General features: G+C 38.3%; 1 protein-coding gene across 4 annotated transcripts in view; it reads left to right on the top strand.

The window, feature by feature from the left end:
• OTUD7A (OTU deubiquitinase 7A) overlaps window positions 1–12,809 on the top strand; it is a 99,912-nt gene that overhangs the window by 38,586 nt on the left and 48,517 nt on the right. For all 4 annotated transcript variants that reach the window (XM_088172430.1, XM_088172432.1, XM_088172429.1 and 1 more), the window contains 2 exons: window positions 2,435–2,552; window positions 3,078–3,183. The gene's annotated coding sequence lies outside the window, so the exon portion shown is untranslated. The remainder of the gene's footprint in view (window positions 1–2,434; window positions 2,553–3,077; window positions 3,184–12,809) is intronic.

Here is a 12,809-nt window from a genome sequence, read left to right on the forward strand (position 1 = left end):
ACTGCTTCTGTCACCAAAACCTTCATGAGTCATCAGCGATTGTCACATTTTGGTTATGCCATAAACAAGACGCAGGTTGAATTTTGAAAGTATTAATAGGAGCTTACGGTAAATGTTTCATGTTCTTTCCAGAAAAATATTCTTGTGATCGTTTCAGTTTGACTCCAGTGCCATTTGTTTTTCTTTCGTTATGGATGAATCATCAAATAGCTGAATGTAGAATTGAACACTGAGGTCAAATTCATTGCTTGTATTGGCAATTGCAATTCATTTAAATCTGCAGTTCACACTTGTAAGAAGCTGTGGCTTTTGCTCTAGCCTCTTCATTGAAAGACACGTTTTGTATCTCCATGCCCATTGTTTGTGCTGCCATGTGAATTAAACCCAATTAGGATCACACCAATATGCTTTCTCTCATTTTCCTGACCTCTGTTTTATTACCCAGTGGATGCATGCAAACATCCAGGGATGGTGTTAACAGGAGGCAGAGAAACTACAAAACACTTTTCCCTGCAAACCTTTATGTATTAATTTTTCCCTTCGGGTTTTCCTGGTATCTAGAGAGAGATTTGTTCTGGCTATCTTTTAACTTCTGCAATTGGAACAGCTGTTTTTATTGTGCCTGCAGGGAGACCAAGGGGCACTTTGGGGGACAGTGACACTCTGAGCAGACACTCCTTCCATGTGTGCTGTTTGTGACTGAGTGCTGTGAGTGTGCAGCAGCTGAGCAGGATGAGAGGGCACCAGCCCAGCATTACTGATGCACCACTTGCTCTCAGTGATGTGTGTAATGTGTGTGTGTGAAGGAAATGCTGCTGTTGCAAAGATGAATTCACAGATCTTGAGCACCATTTTTTCACTGATGAAAATTTTGGAATAATTCTGTATGCTTGTACAATCTGCACCTAACAATAAAAACACTACAGTGAAAGTGAGGTGAAGTTTGGGTAATGTTTCGGTCTAGAGGTTTGAAATAAAGACTTTGGCAAGAGTGAAAAAAGTATCTGCACCATCTCTTTAAAATGTCTAAGTTTTGCTTTTTTGATTAATTCCTGCAATGCTGAGAATTAAAGTTCTCTTTAATAAAAAATATCAGTAATATTTTGCACGTGAAATTCTGTACAAATTTGTTAAAACGTGCATGCAAGTTCCCAACAGCACGGAGTTGTATCTTCATTTTCTAGATCTTCAGTATGTTGCTTTTGTGACCACCACCTGGAAATACTCTGTGTATGAATATGGAGACTATTTAGCTCTTTCTGGTCAGGTTACCATGGCTGTTTTCCCTTTTCAGTGCAGTTCCACAGAATAGTGAACTTTTTACTCTAGGTGGCTGACATGAGTTCACCAGTGAGCTCTGCTCAGCTGTGGAGCAGGTAGTGTGTAAGGGCTTTAAAAATGTCCAACAAAGGTGTGTTATGTTGAAATAAATTCATGCAACAGCATATACTTGGAAAAAATACAGCTACGAGGGTGGAAAAGGAAAATAGAAAAGAGTTTGTTAGTCTTTTTATAAAAAAAGAAATACATTTAAACAAATATGTGCATTTTCTTACACAAATACATAATTTTGCTTTTTCCTTTTAATAAAGAAGAAAGTGTAACTAGGAGGTATATGACTTGAAAGAATTGTGTGAATTGACAATTCGTATTATTAGTATTTCAAAATTTTAAGAATGAAAGCCCCAAAAGCTTTAGATTATGTTTTCAGACTCTGATTAATGATGCACAGACTAAATAGAGAAACAATAGTCAGTCAGTGTCAAATTAAAAAATTATATTTGGTCACAATACTGCTAAACAGGCTGTAAAAGAAGAGAATGTGCAGGTCATTTTTGCTCTCTTATTAGGTAAAGCAGATTAAAGCTACATAAACTGCAGTGTGCTCACATATCCAGTCAGGATGCAAAACACTTGAGATAAAGCTCATTAAATCACTTGATTTATGCTTTATGGTTAGTTTAATTAATACTGAGAATTCTTTTAGATCAGTCTGCAGTGTTTGTTGGTTTTGGAGTTATTGTTTTTTTAAATCACATTGCTTGTTTGAACAAAATGAGTAGTTTTCAATCTGCAGGTGAACTTTTTATAAATAGAAAGGGACTAAATATAATATTGGATCTACTGGAATATTATACTCAGTTCTGCCACTGACAGAACTTGTCAAACTGGTAGAAAACCAACCCTCTCAACTGGATTTTGATGTGTGTTTCTTCTGTTTATCTAAGCCAAATGGGAAAGGGGCTGAATTCCTAAGAAACTGCCATCTGATGTAGACAGCACAGAATTTTTTTTTTCCATAATAGTGCTACAGAAAAGTATTCCAGGGTCAGAGTGTGTAGTGGGTATGAAGAATGGATGCAGAACAGTAAATTAGTGTCACTTTTGGAATAAAACAGTAAAACTTATTCTATTCTTTTTTCCATCCTCACAGGCACATGATACTGCAGAGACTCAAAATCAGAAGTAAATTAGCTGGACAGTTGCCTCCTGCCTTCCTAAATAGGCAAACATATTAGAAACAGCAAAAGGGGCCTACCTACCTCATTCCTGTGAGTACCTATAGACACTCCCTCCACCCCTCAAACCAGCATCTGCCACGTAGTTGTTTTGGAATGCTGAGCATAAGGATGTGGTGAAGAAAACAAAAATGTTAATTTCTTTTCTTGTTGACAACAGTGAAGTGTAGCCAACCAAAGAAACCAACTAAAATTATTAAAAGGCTACTAGCATGCCTATTGCCTGTGGCTACAATGAACCTTTATCTGTGCTTCCTAAAGCTTGGATGCTGCCTAACTTCCTAAAACCATCCATATCGTTGCCATGTAAAATGGATGCTGCAATTGCTGTGTCACTGCAGAAGCTGTTTGGGGCTTTTTTCTTTGCTGTTGTATTTCTTAGCAGTTCATTCTGTAATGACATGGTTTAACCCATTGTGAGGCTTGAACAGAAGATCCCCAGAGCGACCCCCTTGGTCAGGGCACTGAACAGAGCAATGTTTGCTGCAAGCTGCTGTGGATGGTATTTACCTGCTCTGAGCTGCCTTTGCCTTGCTGACTTCTCTGTCCTTTCTGCAGGGAGAAGGTGGGTTTGCTGGTGTGGATGCCTGCCTCATTTGCCTCACCAAAATGAGTTAGGGCATGCAGGAGAGAAGGGAGACTTTTGCAAGCAGAACCTATCATGGTGAGTCAGATTGTGTCACTGGTTTTGCTGTAGAGCTTCAGTGTCACCACATGGCTTAAACCAAACTGTTGACACAGAACATAACATTTCCTTGGTAGCAGTGCTGGATTGAGAGGTTCTTCCCTACTGCTTTTGCCTCCCCTGCCACATGAGGTCCACAAAAGTGCTTGGAGGGACCTTCAGCAATTAAAGCAGCAAATTGAATGGAGCTGAAAATAATTACTCTCTACCATGTACACATGAGAAGTATGAGAAACTGTGGTCTGTAGCTTTGATTTGGAACCACGGCATCTGTCTTGAACACTATCCTAAAATTAAGTATATGTGAAATGTATTTTTAATTTTGAGTTGCTAAACACCTTCTAAAATACCTCTTAGAGATTAATTCTCCACTACCACAGATTGTTTTCCATCGTTGTTCATTGTGATTGTGAGGGAGTCCCAGCAGAACTCCTGGAAGTCCATACCACTGCAGCATGGGCATTATATCTGCCCTGGTATCTTCATTTAATGGATTTGTTTCTAATTTAGAAGCTTAACCTTGGGTTTGATATTCACTGCAAAGAACTTTCTCAACAGCAACAGGGAGAAATGACACATAGTTTGCTATGGAAGCATTGCCCTTCTCCCTCCTCCTCACGATGATAATTCTGCCTCATGTCTTGCCTTCTTTATTGCCTTCATTTCTCCTGGTTTTCCCAGCTTCCCACTTCTGTGTTATCTCAGTTTTCACATCATCTCTGCACCTCGTACGGATGTGTCAGGTCAAGCTTCTGGGCAGAGGGTTCCCACATACTGCACTCAGATAGGCCTAAGCACTTGTGTGTCACAAATGTGACAGTTTTGAATTAATTCAGGATTAATTTGAACAAAAACAAATACAATATCTTCTGAAAAATGTTTACTTTCAAGCAAACCTTCATCCCAAATACGTGTAAATGGACTAGATTGTGTGTGGATAAGCAAAAAAGCAAAGTTAGAATTCACAAATCTTTCTTTCCTACTTTCAAGCATGAATTTCTCCAGTTCCTGTGTTGCTTTGGGGGCGATTTTTGTTTTTTATTCTGTTTTGTTTTTGTCTCTGACTGCCAGAAGTCTCTGCTTGAATGTAGATTCCATGTCTGTCTCTGCTTGAACACAGATTTTGTCTCTTCCTTTCCAAAGTGAGACTTTATGTTCCAAACTGTCTTAAGGCTCTTGAATTATTGCTGAGCTCATCACTTCTCTCTATAGCTGATGCACCATTTTTTCCCAAGCTCCACCCTCCTCTGTGCATGCTGGATTTTATTTAAGCTTTCGAGGATTAAGTATGGCATTAGTAAAACCTTTGGGATTCTTTCTGAGAATTGTATTAGTACCACTTTGATCACAGAGAAGCAGCTGTATCCATGTGTTGAATATAGAATTTTTCCTCTGGAACTGTTGTCACTTCAGAAGTCCTTGTGAGTTTGGACACTGCACTCAACATCTGCGAGTCCTTGTCTTTCTACTTGGGTGTCAGACTGCTTTGATTTGTCCTTGCCAGATCACCAGCACTGAGCAGATTGCATTGCTCTGTTCTGCTGGGACAAAGTCAATCCATGTTAATGGCTTCTTTAATCTTTAAAAGTGATTATTTTATTTGGGGCAGTGGCTCCAGCCAATTCCATTCTCTTGCTAGGGATAGTAGTCAAATAGAGATAAGCAGTGCCTGCATAAGACAAGTTAGACTCTAATCTTGCCTAATCTTGCCTTTTGTGCCTAATTTAACTGAAAAAATATCCTAAACTTGTTTCTCAGAAGTCGTAACATTGCATGGCTTGTGGTTTAACTTCTCCAACCTTGATTTCAGGTAATACTGTTAGCCCTGTATATACTATTAACTCTTATGTATCTAATCTAAACCACATTTATCCAGTGTGTCGTTTGTACATTTGAACTGTCTAATTCTACTATATAAATCTGTTCAGATTTGGTTTTCAATGTCCAGAAGAGGGAAAAATTAGAGTAGACAAAGGAACCCGCAGACTTGAAGAAAGTAGAGGAAATTCAATTATCTATTATTCCACCATGCATAATTTTTTTTTAATGGTATAAACTTCTTCTAAGCTATTGATTGTTCTTGTAAAAATAGTTCCTTCTTGGATATGCCTTTTACCAACTTCACAGAACTTATTTCTCTGTGTGTCCCCTGATGCCCTGGTTTAGATGGTTAAATCTTCAAGTCACAGGTGCTGTTGTGTTGCTGTCTTGAACTGTGGGAGCCCTTCAGGTCCTACCAAAGCTCAGTGTCTACTTGAGCAAGGTGGGGTTCTGGCTTGTAAATAAGACCAAGCATCTCTTACCCTTTCTCTCAGAGCTTCCTGGTTGCTCCTCCTTTGCAAAGGAATTTCCAGGTTCTGGTTTGTTTTACACATCTGCATTAGGCAGCTGCTTTTTCCAGCAGGGCTGGTGACAGCATCACCCAAAGCACAACAAGCTCCTGCCTACGAGTTGTTAGGAAACTGCCTTCTTTGGGATGTAGGCCATGTCCCAGAACTTTGCTGTAGTGAGGAGGTGGTTATCACTTTTAATTTTCTGATGCAGTTACTATAACTTGTAGTCAGAGTGGTAAGACACAAATGTTATTCCATTTTATTTAAGTGCCATCTTGGTTGTTGCTGTGGTAGTATTTTTATAGAAGCTGGCTTATTATAGAGTAGTGGCATTTGGTTTTGCAAGTAACTGGGACACATTACCTGCCACTACAGGCAGCTTACTCTTGAATTTATCATCTGGTGGTTACTGTTCATTTTAGGCTGATTTAAGATGATGTACCATCTGATTGTAGTCTGAATTTCAATATTGAATTTTTCCTAGGAATCCTCATTAAGATACAATTAATATAGATTAAGTGCTGCATTAGGATACTTGGGCAGCTCTGCCTAATGTGGGTGGAAGTAGAACTGTGTTGTAATTACAGGCAATGCTCTGTCATTTTGAGATTTAATTTCTAGTTGGATTGGTTATTTAATAGCTGTCTATTATCAGGCAATTATATTACCCAGTAACAACAATATTGTTATGGCATGAGGTACATACTCTGAGTGCAGCCCTGGAGATGTAGAAAACATAAACATTCCAGTTAGTGCTCTTTACCTCTGCTACATGCCTTTACAGCTTTCATCACTTATTTTGTCAGTGTAAACTAAACTAATTTACTCAGTTCTCATGAAAGCAAAATACTTTTGCTATATATTAGAAGTAGAGTAAAAACTTCTAAGTCCTATTCCAGAGTGAGAAATGAGAGGAATTCTCTTTTGCACCGTTAAAATCTGTTTCTTACCACTGAATCCATGTCTCTAAAGTGCAAACTTCAGAGCTTTTCAGGCCAGTGTATTTCTTCTCTTAGCCAGTACTGTCCAAGGTAGTTTCTCATGGAATTTCAGGAAGTCTTTGTTTGTCTTGAAGATTTCTTTTTCACAGGAAACCTATTTTTCCGAGATAGGTAGTTCTAGACCTGCGTGGAAAGAACGAAATGTATCTTTAAAAAAAAATGTTCTCACTGGACAATCTAACCATCAGTATATAATTTAATTTAAAAATATGAACTGGTCATTCAGAGCAAGATCCTATCATTCTACAGAAACATATCTTAATCCATGAAAATTACCAATATAGAACAGTAGAAGGATGCAGTTTAAATATTTGATGCAGTATACTTTAATAGTATTTATACACTCCTTTTATAGTTATTTAGCATGAAGTCCATGAGAGTTTGTAGTTCATTGGTTTACTGTTAATAATATGATGTGCATATCAGCATGGTGTCTGCAGACAAAAATAGAGACAGTGGCTGCATGATCAAAGTATGATCTTTGTCTCTCTTGCAGTATTATTATTGTAGATAGGGTGGTTAGAAACTCTTTAATTTCTAATGTGGTAAACCTTTAAAATCAGAATGGTTCAAAATAAATACGTCCATCTGTTCTAGATGCTGCATGGGTTCTGTAGTAGAGTTTTTGCATTGCACAACTAAATTATGGCCCAGCCCAAGCTTGTTCAGAGTCATATTTACAAGTAAATTCGTGTGGTTTTAAATTCTCTCCTGCAAAGCCAAAAAGGATTTCAGTAAGTTAGACAAAAGCTTTCCATACCTGATCTCTTGGTGTTTTTAAGGTACATAAGGGCAGAGTCTGGAGAAGCTGGCACTGTTTGTATTGGTAAAAGAAGAAAGGTCATAGAGAAGACTGGGGGATACCTTGTTTTCAAGTAGATTATCTCCTCTCACATTCTTTTGAGCTACCTCTGTATATTTAAAGCATGAAAAACTGACGTAATTTGTTTCACATGGATGTTTAAAATCTTTGGAAACCTTACACAGAAAGAATAAAGTTTTGAGTAACTACAATAAATTACAGTGTAAATGAGACCAGCAAGATTCTAAAAGCATCTCTTCATGGAGCAGTTAATTCTTTGCAGAGAACTAGAGGAGCCTTAACACTCTTATAAGCTGAAATGACATTTGGCAAATAGTGAATTTCAAGACTGAAAAGGGTCAAATAAATACTGTGGTAAGGTTCCAGATACTTATTTCCTGGTCACATTTTGCTAAATTTGGAACTGAGTCTACATCCTTTGCAAAATGTGTACTGCATGTAATTATATTCCAAATATTGTTTCACTGGAGGCTATGAGATTTGACTGTTTGATTTGTGTTTTTTATTGTTGCTGTGTTACAAAAATGAATTGTGCACTGTTGGTATAATAAACTACCAAATGTCTTATTTGTCTTATTAAACAGGCAGGGATTAAAAGGATGCCTCATAAAAATGTCTTGGTTGAAAAGTTATGTGAGTAATTGGATAAATTTTAATGTCGTTATATTTGGCATTAGATAGATGAAATATAGACTTCTTTAAGCAGTGAAAAAAGTCTGTTATCTATAGCTTTGCATTTATCAGGTTTTTCAGAAGTATTGTGTCTAGTTGTAATTGGTTGGTAACTAGCTGGTATCCTGTTTGATTGGTTAGTTTGCTAGAGGTGGTTATGGGTTTGTTAGTGTCTGTTTTTAGATATGTTTGCATTTTTCTCTTAACGATTTAGGATAGTTGTTACAGGTGCTGTTAACTGTTAGAGTTTTAGAATTCTTTCTCATGAGAATAAGTAGATTTTTACTGTTACAGGATTCCATTTTTCTGAAAGTTGGTAGGTTCTCACAGGAATTTATCAAGTTCGTTGTTAGCTTAACTGAAGTAATAAGGCCTGATTTTACAAGGCCTGTCTTTTATAAGGTTTTATTTATATGTAACATTTTTATGGTGAGGTATTTTATTTTGTGAAGGAATGACCTTTCCCTTTGTGGAGAAATTAAGGGAGTTTTACACTCTTTTCAGCCATTGTTGTTAACAGAGATTTTACTGCATATAAGAAATCGTTTCAGCATTTTTTCATTGATTCTGAAAGCATCTGCTGGATTTTTCAATGCTATGATGAAGCAATTAGATACAGTTTTGATTCCTGTGACAATTAAAACACTACTGAGAGGAGGTGCCCCCCAAGGGGAAGCCAATTGTCTCTTGTGTGAAAGTTTGGCTGCTGGAGGAAAAAATCCCTGAAATTAGCACAGTACTTCTTTTTTACACTGTTTGACAGAACTGCATACACGTGTCTAGGCTAACTCTGGTATGTGCTGGTGGCTGCACAAGTTGAGGGTATTAAAGGACAAAAACCCAAAGAAAATTATGCTTCCTTGTCTCTGCTGCTTGCAGAGCAATTTCCTGCAAAGCTGATAGGATTCCCAAGCAAGTTTTCTACACATGGAACTAGTGTTTCATTCTGTGAATTCATAGATATTAAGTGTGCTTAGATATTAAGTGCTTCAAGAAGCATGCTGATCCTTGTGTGTTGTTATTAACCCAAAGTAGATAGATGGGTCCAGATAAAACTGAAGAGATTGGCACCTTCAGCATTGAGATCTGCCTTCTATTTCTGAAAAAATGTTGGAGCTATTTATAAATTTGGAAGATCACAGGACTGTATGTGGCTTATCATGCTTATGCTTGTTAGTTCAGCTTCTGATGTACTATTGTAATTAACTTTATTCCTAGCTTTCACAATCACAAAGCTGTTTTTCTATTTTTAAGGCCTTCTGCAAGAATACTGGATATTTTATCTTCACTGAAGCACTGGGGCACATTGCAAATGATGTATAAGGCTTAAGTATTTCTCTTTATTTCTCTTCAGAGTACATAGTCTACACACTGTGCTGTTTGACATCATGGCTAGCTTAGTAATGCCCAGGAGAAAGTTTCCAAGGCCTAAGAAGGGAGAGCAAAAGTACAATAAAAGCTAAACGCCAAATTTCATCTTTACACCTCTACCTACAATGAGCAGGGAGCTGAAAAAGTTTTCAGTGGCTTTTTTCAGGCTGTTTAAAATAGACATGCAGGAGAAGGAAAAAGACTGCAGTTCCTCCCTGCTCCTCCTTTGCACGTTTTTCCTGCTCTGCCAAGGCATGGTGAGTCTGTCGACCTGTCTACAATCTTGCCATTACAATCATTGCTTCATTGCTGCTCTTCCATGTTAGCAAGGTCAAGTGATATAGTTCCAGCACTTCAGGTATGTTCTCAGCCAGGTTTCTCCTTTTTTGTCTCCACATAGAAAAAAAAAAAAGGCCTTTGCTGAAGCCTTTGCTCCCATAGATGTGTGTGCCTTCATCTCAGTGTTTAACAGATGGATTAGTTCATAGAAAGAGCTGAGAACAATGTGTGCAAATCCATCCCTTAGTAAATTCTTGTAGTGGTTTGTGGAAGGCCTGATAGGACAGGAAGATTCCCAAGGTCAGCTTTCAGGGGTGGCACTGGCTGGAGTGATGTTCTATGAAGTGTCTGACTTTCCAGAGGTACAGTATTATGGGAACATTTACTGCTTATCTCTGAGTAGCAACTGCAATTATAATATAAATTCTCTGTACATCTTTCTGTTTGAGAGCTTAAATTCTATCATCTGAATTACAGAGAAGGTACAGAGCCAGATTTTCAACCTCCTGCTGGAGATTGTTTTTATAACTTTGGGCCATTTGGCTGTGGCTTTACTTCAGGAGACTGACAGTATAATTTAATCAAGCAGATGTGGATTTGTATATGTGGAGTTGATATTCAGTCACATAAGCTGTGTAAAACTTGACAGGTCAGGTTCAGGACTGTTGAAGTTGCCCAATTGCCCAAGAAGTTTTTACAACTAAATCTCTTTTGGATGAAATCTATTTATGGGGGCCCTTTCCTTACTTTTATTTAGTCTCCAATCTATAGAGATCATAATCACAGAAAACGTTATTGTTATACATAAGAAAATAGTAGTTGCAGTGTAGTTTCTGGGTTGCATATATTACAATGCACATAAGCAGATCCATTTCTGTATTGATTAAAACACAAATGCTAGTGGCATGTGCTTAGTTCTGATCCAAGTTTAAATATTTGACGGTTTGGTGGTGGCTTCTTTTCTTGACACACCACTTTTACTTTAAAGCTAGTGCTTGAAAAAACAAATTATTATCAACTGGGTAAAGTTCAGCTTGTGCCTTTTTACATTTTCAAGTATCATGATCTCCCCACAGATCGTTTGCTTTTCAGTGTGTACTGACTGCAGCTCCCAGAAATGAGCTCATTCTGTCTGTCATGAAATGGAGAACAGTGCTGGTTAATCGACTGGTTCAGCAAACAGAAAAGCAAGAGGTTTTTCCCAAATATTTGTACATAAGGGAAAAGTTGACTTGAGTGAATATTGCATGTCTGCTGGTTTTGGCTGGGCTAGAGTTAATTTTTTCACACTGTCTGGTGTGGGGCTGTGTTTTGGATTCACGCTGAACACAGGGTTGATGACAGAAAGATGTTTTTGTCATTGCTGAGTGGGGCTCACACAGAGCCAAAGCCTTTCCTGCTTTTCCTTCTTCCAGGCTGGGCTGGGACCTGGGGGTGCACAGGAGGCTGTGAGGAGACACAGCCAAGACAGGTGACCCCACTGACCCCAGAGATATTCGAGACCCTGTGACATCGTGCCCAGTATAGAGTGGGGGAAGGAGGGGACATTTGGAGTGACAGTGTTTGTGTCCCCCAGTCACCTTTCTGTGTGATGGGGCCCTGATGGCTGAACACCTGCCCAGCCATGGGAAAGCACTGAATTGATTCTTTGTTTTGCTTTGCTCTCCCTGTCTTCATGTCAGCCCAGGAGTTTTCCAGCTTTTACCTTTACCAAATCTCACCTGGGTCCTGCTGGAGGGGGAGTGGCCAAGGAGCTGCGTGGGGCTGGGCTGCTGGCTGGGGTTAAACCACAATATTGCCTGTCTGACACACTGACTGATTGAGTGCAGAGTGACTGACGTAAAATATCAACCCATCATTTTTTTTTCAAATAGGTTTCTGCAAAGCTAAGCAGGGAAAGTGAGAATTCTGCTTCTTGCACTGTGGTTGGTCACTCCTTAAGCCACCAATTTGAAAAGCTCATATAGTTGGGTTTTTGCAGGTGATGGAAGAACATGGTTGCAAGCAAACTCCTTTTCATTTGTTTTGGTTCTTTTTTTTTTTTCTTGGTTGGGTTTTTTGTTTTGGGGGGCTTGAGGGGTTTGGGTTTTTTTGTGGGGTTTTGGTTGGTTTTGGTGGGATTTCTTGGGTTTTTTAAAACTCCTTTTGTGTGGTTTATAGTCTTGTCTATGTGTTGGGGCATCTGTCTTCCCTAACACTACTGATCTTTTGGTGTGGGACCAGCTCCCTGCATCACATCATCATTTTCTCTCTTTCCCTCCCTCCCATACAGCCATTGGTGCTTCCTATAAAACCTAAATGAACTTGAGGATCTTCATTGAAATCATTCCTGCTCGACATCCACAACTTTTTATTCTGAGCCAAAAGGAACAGAATTCTCTCTCTCCTCCTTGCATTTCTGGCTAATAAGCAGCCCTGCTAGTCAGGCAGAGCCATTTTCTCCATGAGTTTTTGAATAATTTCTAATAAATTGACAGTGGGTATTGTCCAAAGTGCTGAAACATTTGTTTCTAAAAATAATCAGCAACAACTCCCAATCAGCTCTGCTATGCATCTGGCTTCTGATCTGCAGCAAAGCAGAGGACTTTGATCAATGTCTTTAAAATAAAGAAAAAAAATTAAATGTTTAAAAGAGAATAGTTTTTTGGATAGCTTAAAGGATTTTTTTTTAATGTATCTGTCAACTTTCCAGGGCATTTATGACAAAATGCAGGGAAAAATACAGGTATTTCTGAAGTTCTTTCAGAATCCAATTTAAGATGTTTAAAAAATATAGAAATATTTTTCTCTGCAGCAGATTAAATTGAAAGATATTTATATGCTGAAGCTTGCAGTAAGCTCTACAAATATGTCCTAATTCCTTGGAGTGAGGTTGTCATCACGTTTGTCAGCTAAGGCTCAAGGAGACTGCAAATTCTTTTGTATTTTCCTCTCTCTTTTTCCTGTCTGGGAGTTCATGATGAGCTGTTTGTTTCAGAAGAGATTGTTCTTCATTCAGTTTATGGGTGCTCTTTTCATATGTGAATTTGGTACATAAGTTTAAAAAATGCAGACACAGTTGTTTTTTTTTTTTTTTTAAGCTGTTGCCTGTAGACATTAATATTCAGTGTAGTGAAGGGTTTTATT

This window comes from Sturnus vulgaris, chromosome 13, assembly GCF_052056855.1.
Source record: "Sturnus vulgaris isolate bStuVul1 chromosome 13, bStuVul1.hap1, whole genome shotgun sequence".
Lineage (NCBI taxonomy): Eukaryota > Metazoa > Chordata > Aves > Passeriformes > Sturnidae > Sturnus > Sturnus vulgaris.